General features: G+C 35.4%; 1 protein-coding gene and 1 long non-coding RNA gene across 2 annotated transcripts in view; both read left to right on the forward strand.

Moving 5' to 3' along the window:
• Fas2 (neural cell adhesion molecule fasciclin 2) overlaps window positions 1-20,321 on the forward strand; it is an 858,867-nt gene that overhangs the window by 281,586 nt on the left and 556,960 nt on the right. The window lies entirely within an intron of this gene.
• LOC145695114 (uncharacterized) overlaps window positions 1-20,321 on the forward strand; it is a 288,189-nt gene that overhangs the window by 199,527 nt on the left and 68,341 nt on the right. The window contains exon 2 of the long non-coding RNA XR_014133113.1: window positions 19,369-19,419. This is a non-coding gene — a long non-coding RNA (uncharacterized LOC145695114). The remainder of the gene's footprint in view (window positions 1-19,368; window positions 19,420-20,321) is intronic.

Below are 20,321 nucleotides of genomic sequence, written 5' to 3' on the forward strand. Positions count from 1 at the left end.
TCTCTAGAATCTCCATAAATTTTCCTAGGAGAATATTGTATGATAAAACTTTGAAGAAAGAAAAAAAAAAGGTATTCATAACAATGTTGCTGCTTTCTTTTTTAAAATGTTGAGACGGAAAATGAAAGTCGTTGCGATAGAGTAAAGAAAGTATAAAAAAAGAATGGGTTGTTGAGAAACAGGAACAGAGCGATGGATAAATGGATGCTGGATGCAAATATGAAAAAAATATGAAGTTTTATGGTATTATTTTCTTGAAATTAGTGTTATCTTATATTGAAGGAAGATTAATTTATGTGTATCTAAATAAATAAGTGAGATGAAACCATAATTTCGATGTTCTTTCGTTTATTTGTTGCTAAAGTTTAGCGTCCCTCTTCAGCACCAACTGACGTGGACATGGGCCAATACGAGGATATTTCCTGAAGTTTCCGGGTTAACATTGAATTATCGCGTCATTGGAAATCAGCTGTGGCATGTACTAGTATCGCAATATATGAAAGAAATGATGTATCAGTCTCAACGCTCGATGGAAACATTTTACTCAGTCGCTGTGTGTTGAGCTTACATACTGTGTGATCATTCTCCATTCCACACGGTTTTTGTTGGCAGGGTTACAGTAAGACGTCAAAGATATTCAGCACCCATGTAGAGTCTAGATTTAACACTACAGCCTTGGATAGCATTATATGCCATAAACGGCTTACTACCAGTGACGCGATATTTCAGTCAGGCCCCAAAAGCATTTGGAATACTATCATAGTCTAAGATGGATCTGAAAACCCCCAAACGCATTCTACTCTATCACTGTAAATCGAATTCAGGATGATGTACATTGAAAATCACCACATTCTTTCTTCATTTTATATATTGTTTCCATCACTCCTTTATTTTTAAATTTGTTGTGCAAAAATTCCATTACACCGAAATTTCCTGTACTCAAAATTAATTCTTCGTGATCCAGGCGCAAGCGTGCCCAATCCCCAAGCTATTACTGTGTTCAGTAACCTGCATCAGTAACTACTGATTGTCTACGCGATTTTCATTCTTTTACAGCGATTCATTTTTTGACAATAAGTGTGGAAATAAAAATATGCCCATCAAAATAATCAATAAAATATTTTTCCGCTACTAGATCGAAATTACACTTATGTTTTTCATCCTCTTTCGCGATACCCTAGGGGTCTGGACCCCCCAAATCAAGAAACTCCGCTCTAAAAGAATCCGATCCTCCAGTGTTCGCAAAGTTACAAATCAGCACTTCAAATATTCACTTAATGTGGTTCCCAACCTGGGAGCGCACCTCGTAGGGTTGTGTGATGAACGAGTAAAGGGGCATAGGCTATTGACAGAAATAAATTACATTCGTATTTACAAATGTTACGAATGTTCTAACAAAAGAGGCATTAAATTAAACACCATATAAACATAAAATAGTTATGGAGTAAGAATAAAGCTGGTAAAAATAATAATAATAATAATAATAATAATAATAATAATAATACTGTACTACAATAGTAGAAAGAAGTTTTGCTGGAAATAAATATAGATTGATGCGAATTATTATTACTACTAAAGATTTGAGTGTTCAACCCTGCATCTGAAATCAAAAAGGAGGCCAGAGCAACAAGCAGCAAGGTGTGTGTGTGTGTGTGTGTGGAGTATCCGGGAATCATGAAGGGGAGCGCCAAGTAAACAACATTGGGAACGACTGCTTTAAATTACTATAGTAAGAAACTTTTGAATCATATGTACTTAATGTTGTTAATCCTTTTTTTTTCAATTTAATTAGTTATTTAAATACAAATACGAAACTGTATTGATGTTAACCAACGGTGACAATTACAAAATCTGATGAGTAATCTTTCACTTGCTGTCAATCGATAGTATTGACAACATGTGACGGCGCAACTTAACTAATTCGTGTAAGCAGATACGTAGATGATGTGATGTGTGGCCGTCGCGGCTTAAGTAAGTAATGTCAGAGACGTCCATTTTGAAATCGGGTTCCTCAGACTCATTATTCTCAATGTGCTCAACCTCACTAAACTCAATGAGGCTCAAGCTAACTCAAACTCGCACTGATTGGAGCTCGGGTTTTCTTTCCTCAATGAGATCTAGCTCCATCTCGTGCTAATTAACCTCATTGGGATCACCACCACTAAGAACTCGGTCTTGATACTCTCAATCCTGCTCGCACTTTCGCTCACTAATCTCATTAAAACTCATGGTCGCTTGAACTCAGGCTCTGGCGTGGTATCCATCTATAAAACTCGAGCTCACAGGGGCTTGAACTGATTCATTGAATTTGATTCTGATAGAGCCCGGGATCCGATCTCGCTAGTTTAGAGATCTGTGAGAAGTACATGATGCTACCCAGATCCACGGAAATGCAATCAATGAAAGCTTCGTCAGTTATGTATAAGGTAATTTCAAAGAAGAGAAATGAAATCTTTTGTATAGAAAGAAGACGATAATTGCTCCAATCTTCCTTTTTTAAGTATTTTATTCAGAAAAGAAAAATCAATCATTATTGTCTTCCTTTTTCCTTTTCCCCCCTCAGGTTTTTCTCTTTTCTAGTGATTCATAACGCAGGCTATATAAGAGCCTTATATACGAATGCACTTCATAAAATGATGCCTTGAAGAAGGTATTCCGTACTCTGGTGAATCTATAATGAGATATGTGTGTCAAGCATGCTTCGATAATTTATCGGAAAAGATGTTCAAAGATAACCCAAATATATGATGAAAATGCTTGCTAGTTTATTGCCCCAAGGCATTACGAAAGGTGCGAATATAGCTAGATTACAGAAAATACGTACTTACGGTAGTGATTACGACAGTTCTGTGTGCTTTATTGTTCTGTCACCCAGTCATCCTGATTTGAAAGTTATTATATTTTCGTTTATATATGCAAATAAAAAACGAAATAGCATTTCTTTCCTCACTACAGACAAATCACTGAGCAGATTTTTATGCAGTTCTGCTGGTCAGATCTTGGACGTAGCCCAACAATTGCTAATCAAATTAGGGTTTTGTTACCGTCATTTGATTAGACTACAAATATCGTCCATTGAAAACTCCGATATGAACTAACATTGGAGAATGCAAGCCAAATGAAAAAGAACCAACTTAAGCTGTGTCGTATGAGACAAAAAAAAAAAAAAAAAAAGGAGGAGGAGGACGAGGAAGAGGAGAAGGAGAAGAAGAATGCCTAATCATTTTATATACTGACTGTGAGACACATGTTCATAAATTTTTGCAAACAATTACTACCCATTGGAGAGGAGAAAACACGAGTTGAATGTGATGAGAAATGTGTTATATATCGTCAGAGGAAGATAAAGAAAGAAATTACAGATCTCTTTGTACGAATTTGGTATAGATTATGAAGTTGGAGGTAGTACAGGAGAAAGAGAGCTCACAAAATATTACACGAGTATTTATTTGGTTGTGTAGAAATTAATCTAGTGATTAAGTTTATAGTTAAGTGACTACCAGTATTAAAATAGACATTCAAAAGGCACTTAGTGCCAACCATCAAAATAGACACGTATAGGCACCAGTGATTCCACGGGTCACGTGAGTCATGACTACATCCGGTCCCTTGGACTTGAGTCTCGCTTTTAAAATCTGGCGACCCGAAAGCATTCAAAACAATACCCTTTCTACCATTTGACTGCAGAATTTTATAGCATGTTAGTGGTCTACTATTCGAGCTGTATATTTTGATTCCCGATGTGACATTTCCTATCAAGTTAACCATGTCTCGAATATTTCAGATATAGTTTCATGTGTTTTCGTCTCCCTATATTCAGAAGTAATAAAGTGGTTTTAACAAACTAACATCACAAAAAGATTTAACAAAACACAATTTGGGCTCAGCGGGACCTCTCATACTTGAAGCGACGAGTTTTATAGGCTCGATTGATTAAACTTTAGCATCATTCAGCATGTAACTTATGTTTTCAGTGATTAACGCGAAATTATATTCTGATAGTGCTTGCAGTAACTTTCAGTGTAGTACCGTATCACGTCACACCATACGCACACCACGAAAGAAAGAAAATGAGAAAGTTGAGATGAGATAACCATACTTGTTAGATTTACGCTAGCAAGCTCATACATACTATCCATATGTATAAATTATTTTGTTCTCTCTGGGTCTGATTTATTCTGGGTTGTGGTGTGTGTCAGTATTTTCATGAATTGTTCCATAGGGTCCATTACATACATGACATAGATTTATAACATAAAAATCTTAACGTTTCTAAGCAGGGAAGGGTGTCGAGAATGTGACTACTCCATCGCCCAATTCTTCGGAACTGCATAGCCACTGGTCCTCCAGATTGGAGTTAGTGCTCATTACCCTTCCCGTGAAACCTCTTCTGCGGATGATCTTCTAGATCACTAATCTGATGCAGAGGAATGATTTTACTGTAAATTATGATGCTGTTGTGACTTGGCAAAGATTTATGAATTCCGATTTGGTTCATGGGCCACATTTCTATTTTTTAAATTATTTTGACTGGCAGTGATTCTTGGATTTGATTTTGGTGTCGTGGGGTCCTGTGACGGCACAGTGAAGCCTTTTGGCACCTGGACCTACCGATTGGAGTGAGTCTTGAAAGGGAAAGCTAGGAATGCAACAAGTTGGATCTCCAAAGAAGCCTGGCCTCTACTAAACCGGTGGAAAGGTGGTTTCTTGAAAATACCAATTAGTCGAAGGATAAAAATGACCCCTATTCCTCGCATATTGGGCCTGGAATCATCGCTTAACTTCTCTGACAAGGGTTGTGGTAGGTAATACCTGAACGTGAAAATGAAACTATGATTATTTTCACAGCATCAAATCCCCTTAACAACCAGAGGTATAAGTACGAAGTTAGAAAAAGCGAAGGATGAAAAGACCGTGGAACATGTCCCACAATATTTGGTTTTTCAGAGAAGCAACGAAAGAAACTGCTGGTAGTTCGAATAAACTTCCACTTTGTCATTGAATCTTTTCCAGACGGGCATATTAGCAGACTCAGAAATGGAATTCACCTTATACAGACTATAAATGACAAACAATATAAGTTATAGCTCAAATGGAGCACATTGGACACAGACCCAATAATATTGAAGCACATTACCAACTGAAAAGTGAACATCAGCAAAGGCAGTGACTGCTTGTTTTCACCTTCGAAGCTTGCAAACTTACGTCTCTGCACTTCATATACGCAGGATCTTAATCTGTTGCGACTCTCAAAGTGCTCTGAGTAGTTTCCTTGATGTGTAAAGTAAGCATACTTTCATCCAGCAAATCCTTCTAACATGTTATAAATTATTAACTCAGGGATATGACGTACAACTCTGCTGGGTTCCGGACCTTGGTAATGAAGAGACAGACCGTCTATGAAAGAAGAGAGCTTCATTTCCCCATACCCAGCATTGATCCGCTTTCACTTTCGCTGTTCAGTTGCATCAACGCTGACAGCTCGAATGAGGCTAGGCTGTCAACAATAAACTACATGTACTCAAAGCTGCACTTAGTGCCTGGATCACCAACTTAAAATCTTCTGGACAGGAGGAACGAATTCTAACTCGACTTCGCATTGGATATTCACATTTCATACGTGGATTTCTACTTCGTGGTGAAGACCCACCATTGTGTGCGGCCTGTAGAGCTAGATAAAGTATTCAGCATCTTCTTGTGGATTGTCCTCATCATGCCCGGCTTTGAACTGATTTTGCCGTACCAGCACTATTCGGAGATGACCACCAAGTGATCTCGTTGATTTTTATGTTTCTTTGTCGCCTCTATTTCCTACCCGCGTTGTGATTGTCCTAGTGTTTCTATTTAACACATTCCTTGCTTCTTTTTAGGTGTTGATCCCCTTTCTATTGTGACTAAAATCATTTTTTTATTTCAGTTCAATTGATAATCCCGATTATTCGACTTCTTTTATCTTTCATATTAACTTGTGTCTTTCTTTTCCTGCCCGGTAACCCGGTAAAAAAGAGATTAATATCTCACTGTGTTATTAATTTTACTGTAGTGTTTTTATCACTATGTATGTATTTTCTATGTTATATTTTCTTTCATGGCAGACATGTTACTGAATTATGGGCGTTACAAAAATACCTTAGCACTATGATGCACTTACTCCAATATATTACTCTTACTCTCTTACCTCCGTTTCTAAACAAAGGAACAAATTAGTCACTTAAGCGAACGTACTCTTAATTAATCACTGAAAGTAAGCACTTCGTTTTGTAATTTATTTATTAAAATCAAGCAGTGAGACTTCCTCAGCCGTGCAACATAATAAACTTCTGTACATTAAGTCATTTCTAATTGGACGGAGTGTTACCTTTCAATGATAAAAAATGAAGTAATATTGAGTCTGTTGATCTTCGTTCATGCCAAAGTGATGGAAAAGATTGCAGTAATTTGCATAATTCTTTTCTTCTAAAAATAAAATATGTAGCTCAGGGGGAATTCATTCAAATTACTGTGTACCCTATACGTTTACTATTATTAACAACTTTTTTCAATGTCTTCTAGAAGACCATGCCTCTAATGCGTAGTAATGTTACTCAAACTAGTAATATCTGTAGTTGTTCCACAAAGACTATGGTACGCCTCATTAATCTTTGTTTTAATCTAGGAATTGAAGAGGATTTATTCTAGGGAGCGAAGTGGATTCCAAATTACAAAATGTGTTAAAAGAGGTACAGAGTAATACCTTATGAAATCTGCACTGGACCCTATTTTATCCTGGTTTAGTTGGTATTTACTGTATATCAAATAAACCAATATTCAATAGTATTATTGGTATTATATAGAAACCATTGCTTTAGAATATGCGGCTTACAGGTATTCACTTTAGTTCCTACAGGTATTATGGGTGTTTCCCATAAAAGGAATGTACCATTCTGTTTTCCTTTCCTTTGTTTCAATTATAATACGATTTCCTTCTAAATGGGTTAATAAAAAAAAAAATGGTTTGATAACGCTGTACGCAGTTGAATTGTTATGTTTTACATCTGCGTCAAGGCAGATGCCTCTGAATTTGAATGCCTCAAGGTAAAGGGAACTGAATTGCAGTTGATATAGAAAGAAACAGTAATTCGAGAAAAATCTACGTACGGACTATAGAAGGAATGACAGCATACTGCCAGTGGAAAATTGCAAATATTTACCGGAAGCTAAGACACACATCTATTCCTACATCAGAGTAGGTTCGTTCCAACTCCATTCTCTACATATTTCTCATTATTCTAGATGTTTAATTAAAGATTTGTCTCGAACTACCCTGTTTATTCATCGAATGGGAAAGCTCTTTACTCCGGTAACAAGATAGTATTTGTAATAACATTGCATGGCCCACGTTGATGCATCTTAGCAGATGCAAGGAAGGAAATACATAAAGTTAATTCTTTGATCAATTTTGCTTACTACAACATAATGTTCTACTTTAATAAATCACCGTAAGATAAGAATATCCACTCATTGATTTATAATAATGTACCTTTCTTTATTCACAGCATGGCGTTCACGGTGGCCATTGATATAGCGGTCCACATAAGTTTACTTCGATCGTAGCGTTATACGATTAAAAAAAAAAAAAAAATAGTTCTGTTTCTTCTTACTGTGCCATTCCACTGGAGAAAGGTCACACGATTTATTCTTTCGTATTTTCCACCAATGCATTGGGTTTGTTTACTATGTACTTTATATTTTAATTCAGACTTCTGATTATTGCTGTTGTGTCTTGAGGTTGATTAATCAATTTAATTAATCGACTGTCTTTTATTGAGAAGTCCCAAAGGAAACATCGCAAAGTGGAAAATTGAGTCCAGGTATGATTTTTGGAAGAATGGTTGGTGGTGTTGTGGTAAAGGCACGTGCAATGCTTAAAACCTGGGTTGAAAGGAGAAGTAGAGTTACAGCTGTTAGTAGTTGTCTTCTTCAACAAGCTATTCATTTAAACTAACATTAAACTCGCCCCTCTTCCAAATGGACAGCCTACATGAGTCGTCGGGTCTGGTAGTGTAAGTGGTACTTCAACCGTTATCTGGGATAAGCAGTGTTCGAACTGCAGCCCCTTGGCGTCCAGAAAGTTCCTAATAATAAGTTGAATTCTTCTAGGTTGTCTAGGTTTCCGTGAACCTCTTGATGCCAAAAGTAGGAGATGAGGTTCTTCAACGCTCCAGGACCAACACTGATGATGCCGGTAGATTTCTACCGTTACAGAGAAATTCCCTCCTGCAATAGGTATCTCAACCAATAGATGGATATCGCATATCGGTTTGTCTCACTGTGGGGGTATCCACCCAGCCTTCTTCAGAAAGTGTGTGTGTGTGTGATGGAGTCAACCTTGAATCGAGCACATTACTGCAAGTGTTCTAATCACAAGTTTGAATGAAGTATAAGTTACCAGACTTAAGAAGGCCAATCTCCCATCACGTAGCAGGAAAAGAAGTGAGGTAGATGTTTCCTCAAAGATGTAGGTCTTTTTCTATAAAACTTTGCTGCTAACGAAGGTCGAAAAATAACAAATCAATCAAGCAAAAATGGGACATGAGAAAGCGAATTAAACAATCAAGTAGCGGGGTCACAGTGTGTACACAACGTGAAAATTGAAGTCGATGAATGAATATATGAAAATAATAATAATAATAATAATAATAATAATAATAATAATAATAATAATAATAATAATAATAATAATAATTAGAACCCGGATTTCCATGCACAAACAAACCCCAGAATGTGCATGCAAATATTCTCGAAAAATATCTAAAATATGCATTAAAATTTTAACATATGTACCTACTGAAATATATACTAAGCAAATAAAATTTCAATTTATTTGAATACCGTAATGACCTCTGTTACAATTAACTATAAACATCTTCCTTAGGTTTTCTTCTATAAACCCTCTGCATTTATCAGTGAGAAACGTTTTGTAGATCGGAAAGTTCCTTTCTACATCAGTGTACTGATGCATGTGTAAAATATGAATGCGAAAGCAATCGAAAGTGAATTTAGCTAAGATTGTGAGCAACAAACTCAACGCTATTAAAAAAAAAAAAAAATCTATATCTGCGTTTGCAAAGTGATTCAGTTCACTTTAAATAGAACTTACTTTCTTGTGATATACTCTGAAATATGCTAATGTGCAGTAATAAAATTCGGAAATACGCAGTATCGTGCAAAGTTTGTGAAATATGCATGCACATAGAAATTCACTTAAAATATACACTTATATGAGCTAACATATGTGTCTCAAACGAATCCTTACAAGTTCGTCGGAAAGAAAAATTACTTTCCATACGTTTCTACATGTTAATATAAACATGCATTTTGCATATAAATCCTGGCTGTAATAATAATAATAATAATAATAATAATAAATATTTAAGTTTTAAGATTTGTTGAGTAGGTTTCATTTTAGTATTGTTTTGAACAAATTAATTAGTGTTTTGCATCCTGAACAATATACTAAGCCGCTGATCTAAAAAACTTTGCGGGTAATATATCAAGCAAGAATAGTATCCATAATTACCCCGTAGGAGAACATGGGAAACCGACTTCAGATTGTCTATATCTTGAGATCTAGATGGATTATGTCCATCCACGAACTCGATTCCTAACTTCTGGCCCTTCTACATTCTGGCCAAAATTAGTGATCCATCAAGTGGTTCTTGAGAATTTGTGGCTCTCGGGTGGACACACAGACTGATGGAGTAAATATATACAGTATAAAGAAGTTTTTGGTAAACTACTGTAAATTCCTTTAAATAAAAAGAGGACGAGCCACTACATTTTAATAGTCTATTCCAGTTTCGTGTAGGAACTTTATTAAGGAATAGACGTTCTTGTTCTGTAAACAGGCAAGAAAATATTTTGTATGAAAATGGAAGAAGAAAAGATGAGTGAGAGAGCGATAGAGAAATAACGTCGAATTTTATGAAAGACGTTTCTCCTCCCTTCTCTGAATCTCTACTCTCATAGTTTTCTGAGATGCCTGCATTACATGACTCAGCCTTTTGAATGAAAAATAGACGAGTTTCTGATTTGGATGGTGGTCGGCGTTTATAGTGTTCCTTTTTTTTCTGTCTTTTTTTTCCTTGATATCGCTTTCCGTTTCTTTTTAAATTTTTTTTCTTATGTCACTTCCGTATGCCATTACTTTGTAAGATACATGTTCATGTACACGAACGGTGGTTTCAAAATGTGATGGGTTTCCCTGTACGGTAGCTGTCGTTTGGGAGATGATGCTACTAGCTATACTGAACGAAGGAAAACTTGGGTCGAAAGGACTATTACGCATAAAAATGGGCAGGAATTTGTTCTTAGTTTCATCTGAGTTTTTATGGGCGTCTGTAACTTATAGTCCTTCTCCTCCTTTTGATGTTTTTTTCCTGTGTCTCTCCCCTCCGCTTTTAAAACTACCGCCATAGTTATCAACGTTCTGCAGTGGAAGTCTATCTTCCTTTCTTTCTTCAATTTTTCCTCCGTTTTCACGTGTGTATTTCCCAAGTATACGTTAGACGGTAAGTAATAAACTTACTAAAACTTCATTAATATGGTAAATCATTAACTTTTTTGCGACATAGCGAGACCGCTACAGAGATAAAACTTTTAAAAGTTGAAACTCTAAAAGATCAATTCGGTTCCGCATAATGTGATCTCGTAACCAGAATTTTCTTACTTAAAGGAGACATAACAATTCTCCAATGCTATTGACGTATGTATTCGTAGCATAGAAACTAGATAAACCAGTTTGCCATATTTATTCAAATATAATAACACTCTTTTCAGTGAAGTGCACTCTCCAAAATTAACGTACACGTTAGAGTCAATGGTGCATTAGATGAGTACAGCGCACGTACCTTCGGCGTAGAAGACCCGAGTTCGAATCTCACCGCGAGATTCTCTCGGCCGAGTTCGCTATTGGCCGAATTTGGTGTTAAAGTGTAGGTCCACATTCCTACATAGACTCGATGCTGAAAGAGACTTTGAACACCAAATTCGGCCAATAGCGGAAAACACCAAAATTATTTGTGTTAAAAACCTGAAGTTGCTTTATAATCCATTGTCAAACAAATAGCTTGGACGAACATTGAGTCTCTCATGGAGTCTGGTTTCAGAAGTGATTCCATAAAGACATTGAATTTTTCGTTCGTGGATTATAATGATCAGCAGAATACTTTCTGGAGGAACAAAGCATGAAATAGAATGTATCCAGGAGTGGTTCAGAAAACTACTTTTAAAAATAATATTAATAAGAACTACAAACTAAGTTCTAATATCCGTGTTCCAGAATGGATTGATTGAATAGAATTTCTCTTTCTTTTTAATCATTTCACCACCGATGTTGCATGAGGTAGAACATGGAGCTTTAAGTGGGGTTCGAACTATTTCTCAACTTTATACCCGAGGCAGATACACTTAGAGAAAGCATGCGCGTTATTTACATAACCGCAAAAGAAAAGAATTTTAAAACGCATCGACAGGTTATCCAGACTTAATCCGTCGTTACCTTCTAAAATTCACACGGCCCGCCTTTTAGAACCCATATTTTCTACATTTACATACACATGAATTATATTTTCGTACAGTCATGTTGTCTGGTTTGAATTATTCTGATAAAAAATTGAAAACAGCCATGCGTAAACATTAAATTTAAAGCCGTTTTATGAAATTCGCTGTAAAATTGTATGTTAAAATGTGTATCACTTTGATTAAAATATTGGAATAAACAATATGTATCTGAATCACTTTGATGAAAAGTAATGGTAAATAAGCTAATACATTATAGTTATAAGATACAAGAGTGGGGAAAAACGTACAGCAAATAATGTCCTAAAATGAGATATGCTTAGTCATAGTAGGAGAATGATGTATCGTCTCCTTGACAACGATTCTGAATACTGTAATTATGTTGCAGTTTAAAAACCGGAAGAGTGAGTGAACAGAACTGATGTGATATACAATATGTGCATGTGTGAAATAGAAGAAAAAAAAATCTTTAACGAGGAATTAGCCGTGCAATAAGCTCATACATTAAATGTTTCCCTATGGAGTCTGTACATACAAATATCTGATGACTAATATTTTTTGTTCCGTTATATTTGACTCCATATATGTATTTTTTTTCTTTCTCCCTACGTATTAAGCTTCAGTAGTGGTCGTGGATGGAGGAAAGAAATTTGTCACTGACTATGTACAAAAAGAACTAGATGATCTCTTACAGTGTACTTCCGGTAGGGGTAAAGGAGAGATGAGTTTATGGGTCTTAATATAATGTTACATCCTGTGCAGCTTATTTTCTTTGTGGTATTGAATTACTAACACAGAAGGAGCAAAGGACATCAAGAGTACCGTTGTTATAACGAATTTGTTGAAGAAAGAAAGAAAAAGAATGCAAGATAAGCGAGAAACATCGTAGTTTCTGGTTTGTAATATTTCAAATAAAACTATTACTTCTATGTAAGTGATTGGTTCGGGAAAAATGCCCAAGTTCTTCGTGAAGCGGCCAATTAACACGAATTCTTTTGAGTTTTATTGCCCACGAGACAAGAACTAAAAATTTCCCCTCTCTTTTAGCAAAATTTGTAGAAGTCTCGTCTCAGTTCTCGAGATTTTCACGTTTCGTCTCATTTTGAAAATGTATGTACTTGATTGGGTAGAATTTGAATATGAAATTCAAAGTTATTTCAGTGTTGCAACATATTAATAATTAAAGTCGCGGACTCAGACATAAAAAATGTTGCCAATTCTCAAAAGTAAATATTCACTCTGTGGTAATCGTGTTCGAATTGATAGCTACACTCTAGTGAAGTTAACCACGATTAATCTCGACCATGGTCACCCACAACTTTTGCGCAGATATATCCAAGGGGAAGATGGTATTTTTTTCAACAAATATAACTATTATTATAGCATACTATTTCAATAAAAAGAAAATAAAATCAAGCAGCATTCGTTAAGTAGTAAGATAAAAGTACAGTATATGCAGTGTAGTAGTGAAATGTTACTTAATAGTATATTATGAACTAAATATATACAATAAAACTTATTCATTTTTGGAATAATTCTTTGAACAACTTGTTCAAAAAATTTGAATGAAGAATATATGTTGGTAAGTACACTTTTCAAGAATTCAGGAAACCATTGCCTGTAAATTATTTCACTCATATCATAAAAATAATATAACTACAAATGATACCTACCGCCCCGAGTGCAAAAGACCGAGTGACGACAACAACAGTTTTAATTTCGAAATATGTTGGGTGCAGTAGTAGGTCAAAATTGGAAATATGTTTAAAATAGAATGAATGGAAAAGTTTTCGTGACTGATACCTATATTTTTCTAAATTTCAGAAAACAGTAGCGTCATTTTAGGTTTTGCCAGGGGGGAGGGGAGCAAGAACGTCCACCGACATAAGGACTTTTATGTTTTTATTAATATATTAGTATACAGTTTATTAAATGCTTCTCAAACTCAGAGGGGAACCTCCTGCACTCCTCCGCCCCGTCCAGAAAATAATATCTCATATCGTATTTCACTCATACGCTCCGCAGTTTGAAGCATGATGGTTGTCAATCACAGGTTTAAGTTCGAAACATAATATTGAAATAGAAGAAATTTAAAATTTTTCCTAATAACCTAGGGACATTGTTACGTCCTCCTAGATTCTATATAATTTATTTCACTCGTCTAATAGAAAAAAATGAAATGAAATCTTTGAATTTTACGTCCCACAGTTATGCCGGTTAGGCTAAAGGAGACGGTGATTATGAGAAATGAATGAAATGGTGGAATTAAGAAAGTGGGAGGAAACGGGAGAACCCCGAGAAAACCCACACACACGCTGTTTGTCCATGGGATTGAACCCGGTACCCCAAGCACCAGAGGTGAACGCTCTACCACTGAGCCACCGGTAATAGAAATGTAACAGTCTTAAATAATATCCTTGCAAGTTAGGCCGGAGAGTGACACCAATAACAGGTCAAAATTTGACATTTGTTGCAAGTAGAACGAATGGAAAATTTTTTTCGTAGCTGATGCGCTGGAACGTTCCTCATTTACAAGATGAGACTAGAATACCTCATTTCTCGTCTCGTCTCGTTTAGTGTGCAACACTATTTGTAAGTGTAAATTAATGCGAATACACTATTCAATTCTAACCTTGAGTCAAGGCTTTTCCTTAACTTGTTTAATAACAAAATTAGTACTGACGTCAACAAAAGCGCATTAGTTCAGTGACAAACCTGATTATTTGTATGGAACGCTAATTGATGTTTGAATTTAAAATGAAAATGAAATAAAATCTTTAAGTTTTACGTCCCACGGTTATGCCGGTTAGGCTAAAGGAGACGGTGATGATGAGAGATGAATGAAATGGTGGAATGAAGAAAATGGGAGGAAACGGGAGAACTCCGAGAAAACCCACGAGCACCGGTGTTTGTCCACCACAAAGTCCACACGGCACGAGGTGGGATCGAACCAGGGACCCCAAGCACCGGAGGTGAACGCTCTACCACTAAGCCACCGCGCCCCCCTGCTTGAATTTAAGGTAATCGTAATTGCGCAGATGCAAACTATATTCAATGCTGTCAATTTCTCTTGGTTTTTAATAAATTCTCGTTGGAGAATAGATCAACCTTTGACACATAATTGAAATAACCCTTGAACAAAAGTCGCAGCTGGCCACGCTCGAGATTAAATATGGATAACTTTAATAATGTGTGACCATCTATTCGAATACGGTAACCGATAAATTGAATATTTAGTTTTGAGCACTGATAACATTATTTTGTGGCGGGATCCGCGATTCTCATTATTAGTGTGTTGCGATACAACACTGAAATCACTAATTTTAATTCACTATGCTGAAGTGCAGGATTAGCCTGTTTAGTAATTAGTATTAATTAATTAAAAGAGATAATATCATCCAGGTTTATTAAGGTGAGTTTAAAGAAGTGCTAATTACACTTACCCCTCAGCTTTCCAATTTATTTTGTATGGAGTGACAATTGAATCAAATTCAAGATATGAATATTCGAATTTTGTACAAAGACAAGTTGAGTAGATCAAAAAATAATTCGTAGACTTTTTGATTATTTTGTTTCTTTCATTGTTGGGAGAGTTTTCTTATTGGAAGTATGCTTCTGGTGAGAAAAGTTAAGCGCTCTGAACAATGAATAAAATAAAATAATCCAAAAATGAACTAATTACCCGTTGATTTATTCAACTTGTCTTTGGACGAAGTTCGAATATTCACATCTTGAATTTGATTAATTATTGAGAATATTGTCGTTCCCCACAAAATATATTGGAAAGATGCTGATGAACGTCTATCTCTTACAGGCATAAGTAATGTAACATAAATAATAGTACACAATTAATCAAACATTAGACAAAAGCATTCAATTAAAAATTAATTCACGTAGAAAATAGGCTTACTTTGTAATATGTAAATAATTTCCTTAACAGACCTAATCACTGCAAAATTAAAATACCATTAATTTTACAGTAATTATGTGATATCTTCAAATAGATAAAAAGGTAATCGAAATGTGGAACAAGAGCGCGCTAGGCAATAATATTTTGCGTGAGTTACGTTATCACTAGTCACCTAGTAGCTTTCCGTTTGCAACCATTTAGAAACGCGAAAATAAATGCCGATTTTCTAAATGGCTGGAAATCGAAAGCAGGGAAGTGATTCGTGATAATATCTCATGTAAAATAATATTGTCTAGCGAGCTCTTGTTCCACTTTTCGATTATCTTTTATCTATTTGAAGATATTACGTAATTATTGTAAGGTTAGCGGTATCTTAATTTCACCGTGATAAGGCCTCTTAATTACTAAATATTGCATAAATAGTTTAAGCAATTTAATAGTTAAATCTAAATAGGCATTGTCAATACAATATGGTTTGTAGAATTTGGGTAATTCTTTGTATCAAAAAACAAATGAGTATTGTAAAACTTGGCTAATTCATTGAAGACAATAATGAGCTTCATAGAACTTGGCTGACTTTATGTCACAGAAAGATAGTTGTAAAATAAGCGTGGTAGAATTTTGTTAAATCCTCATCACGAAAGATAGTATTAAAATAAACCTTACAGAACTTGGTTAATTTCATATTACATATAAGTACTAAAATAAGCGTTGTTGTGGTTATGTAAACAGAATAGGATAAATATAAAAAGTTAATTTGTATATTGTGATTTTTATTGCTTACAATAAAATAAAAGAAGCATTAGAAAGAAAAGATTAAACTATTCTGTTTCACAGACGAAGATGTCATTAGAATAGTTTTGTTTGCATGTTAGCCTGCTTTTAAGAAGTCTACTTCTGAAGCACCTTTCATTTGTTTTCCTTTCAACTCTGAAGCCTCATTTCCTATTCCTTGTCAAGTCTCTTGAATGGAAGATCTAAAGAATTTGATCGTGATAGAGACATTTTAGTAGTGCATTATTAAATGAAATGTGTTGGAATCATGAATGTATCTGAGGGATTAAATATTTTACGAGAGACGACAAAAGAAAGACATACCTATACTTGATCTTCATCATGATTAATTTACCTCAGTCAAGACGGTGATAGACAAAGATTTCTGATTTGTGTTCGACATTTCTTATCTCTGCAGAGTGCCTCTAATGAGGTGTATTAAGGCAGCAGAGAAATATATATGTATAAAATTTGATAGCATTGTGAGTCTACACAGCTAATTGGTCATGTGATTCTTGCTTGATGTATCTTCCCTTTACCTCTTGGACAGCAACAAGAGGATTTTTCTTTTTCATGTGTTACGTGAACCTTATGAACTACGAGTAATGGCGTAGGGATTCATAGCGTTTGATTATTTTGCCATGATATTTGACTTCGCAGATGTCAAAAGCAGAGATCAATAACCCCACATAGATATCATTATAAATCATTGATTTAAGTCATATATTTCAGAAGAAGTATGAACTCTGAATATTCGCAAGCGAAGTCCAAAATCCTTTGTATGGTATATCTATGTTAGGTAACCTTGTGAGGGCAACCTCATAAGACTGAGGATGGAGGTTATGAGGTTAGCCATCTTGGTCCAAAAAGATGTTAGATTAGTTGACACTGGTGCATCCAGGACAGCGAAAGTAATTATTCCTCCATCCTAGTTTGAGCAGTAATATCGCTGTTTCTGACATACACCTTTACTGCTTCTAAGGGAAGAATGACTTGCAACGAGGATGAGACCACTTTCGGCGATTATGTCCATATAACAGCACAGGTATTCTCTCATGTATGAAATTCAAAAGGATAACGCTTTAGTTCACGTTGCCGGAAATATCCAATTATATTGTAAGGGAATGATAACAAAATTACACACCTTTTCCTGGCGTTCATAATGACATTTTTAATGTATACCGATATTTGCAGCTGCTTTGGCAAATAAATGTATATATTCATGTCATTTTTCAAGGGAGCAGAGTAGTTTCTACATGAATGGTGTAGTATCGTATTAAATACTACTCATGAGCTGTTGAGTTGTTTCTGAGGAAAATTCAAGCATTTTTAAAATGCCAAAAAAATGGCTCTACAAGCTGTTAGATAATTTATCGTTTTACTAGATGTTGGTATTACATATTGTGTCTATATCCATCTACGTGAAAGTGTACATTCTTCATTAATGAATTAGAACAATGCTTAATTAGATAGTAACGAATACTTTACTGGAAATTATGTCTTAATTTTTAAAAAATCCCAAGTACTTTCAGTAATAGAGACTACTTGAATGTTATATATTTTCGAATATTAGCAATGATGATGAATGACGTATTAGATACACATCATTTTTTTCTTTTGATCTGTGTTTTCTTTCATTAATTTCATTGCGTGTAAAATATCACAGTTTCTAGTACCTTGAAATTAATCTGGAACAAGTTTCTACTGCCGTCTCGTCGTTGTTTTCTTAGTTGGTAATGTCTTTTCGTGATGTTTTAGAAATATGTAGAAAAGAATAAGAAATGCTACGAGGATAACCCCAAAAGAAAGATGTCTTTTTTTTTCTAGAAATACAAAGAAACTTTAGTTTCAATTTTGTTTACGTCATTTTAAAGCTTTTTCATTTATATATTTTTCTACAGAATTACCATTTCGGCTGGTGCATTTTTGTAGGCGCTTTGGCAGTTTCTAGTATGTGCCTATGTAATACCAGCTCTGGCTAAATGTTCTTTCAGTTCAGGAAGCAAGTGCTGGCCTCTGGTTTGGTCACCTTCGCAACTGTTTCGTCGGAAATTGACGATCTCCCTCTTCTTTCTCCCGCATCGTGAATTTCAATATGACCAGCTGCAAACGTTTTTGACATCCATGCACTACTCGTCATACGCTTCCGTCCATTTGCGATGGAATTCAATGATAAAATGCCTTTTGCATTCATAAACCGAAAACTGCGCGAACTTCACACTTGGCGGTAGCGTCAAGTTTGGTCTTCATTAAAAACGGCTGCCAAACCAACAAGACTGAACATCGCAGCGAGATGCGTGCAGGCTTATTTGAGAGTGGTGGCTCAGTGGGAGAGCGTTCACCTCTGGTGCATGGGGTCCGGGGTTCAAACCCTGCTCCCGCCAAGTGAACTTTCTGGTGGACAAACACCGTGTGCATGAGTTTCCTCGGGGTTCTCCCGTTTCCTCCCCTTTCCTCATTCCACCATTTCATTTCTCATAATCATCGTCTCCTTTAGCTTATCCGGCATAACCGTGAGACGTAAAACTCAAAAATTTCATTTCAGTTTTTCATGATTTAGTAATTAAATGTAAACGGCTTTGATAATCTCTGTACAAAAGAAGTATTTGATACTCTCTAGATATACCTCCATATCTTCAATCTCTCTATATAAAAGAAGACCTGACTCTGACTGATTGATTGATGAACGCCTATACCAAACTTCTTACGCAATAAACTTGGAATTTAGGCAGTAGATAGAAGCTATGACGTAAGGTACCGGTAAGGAAGGACTTTTGGAAATTCGATATGAAAGGGAGGGGGAGAATAGGGTTAGCATTCATTATAATAGGATGTTCATACCTCAGAATTTGTTAAATTTAGAGACATGAAATTTGATATTTAGATTTTTCATTTAAAATAATTGTTTAAGCGTCTTATACATATTTGACCTAGGATGGAAGGAAAACGAGTGCAGGTGTTCAAAGTGGTAAATGAAAAGTATAATAAATTCATTTGTATGGAAAATTTTATTATAAAGTAGCATAACAATAATAATTATTATAATTATAATAAATTTGTAGAATTATTTGTAATTAAGTTGATTCTTCTTTATTTGATCTTATCCTTTTCTCCCTTCTTTTCAGGTATGTTTTTGTATGGAAAACTTTTCAACTGCTTCGTCATTTACGTTTGTTGTAAGTACGTCCTCACATTGTGAAACTTTGTTGTATTTATGATGAACATTGGAGAATATTGCATGACCTAATACTATAACTTGTCAGGGCGGAAAATTTCCGGTCGCCATTGGCGACTAGAAATTAAGAGCTGGCGACCAGTATTCAATAGGAATGGTTTCTGCCTAAACTCACAGGGCTGCGAGGTTCCCGTTTCACACGAAAATAATTGTCATTAAAACACTGAATGTGAAGTCTTCCCAATGGACATGGAAAGTTTAATCTTCACAACGTTGTAATTCGCCCCTCCGGAGCGTTACACAAACGTGAAGTCTTAAGGTAAGATATATTTCAACATGTATATGAATTGTCCAATTCAAAATTGGATCTATCCTGAATCTAGTTGTCTGGTTTTGGGATTTTATGCCCTGATGTAATCTCTTTCTTTGTCAGATCAAAGGCCGCGGGGGCGAGGAACATCTCATTATTTGTACGTGAGAGATACTGGCGTCCATCATTTTTGGATTGGCGAGTGCGTCTGACTTTGAAATTTTGCGCCCTGACTTAGGTAGATTTCTTATTCATAGCGTTAAATATCTGAATATACTAAACTGAAATCAAACAAACTGCTGCTAAGCTCCAGAGCTTTAACAGTCGGGTACGATCGTATTGACATTTATGTATCTTCAAGATATTCTGAATTATAAATATTCACATGTGCTTTATTAATCATTTATAACTGTCGGTTCTCGATTGTTCATTATAAATTTTTGTACCGTATATTGAACATATCTGAAACGTACAATTTTATAGTTTTTCACTCACTAAAAAAAAAAAAAAAAAAAGTACAGAATTCTATTTCGTATATTTGAATAAATCTCCAGGAGATGAATTTAATTCAATTTCAAATTATAATATATAGT

This window comes from Thermobia domestica, chromosome 9 (assembly GCF_964235325.1).
Source record: "Thermobia domestica chromosome 9, izTheDome1.hap1.1, whole genome shotgun sequence".
Classification (NCBI taxonomy): domain Eukaryota; kingdom Metazoa; phylum Arthropoda; class Insecta; order Zygentoma; family Lepismatidae; genus Thermobia; species Thermobia domestica.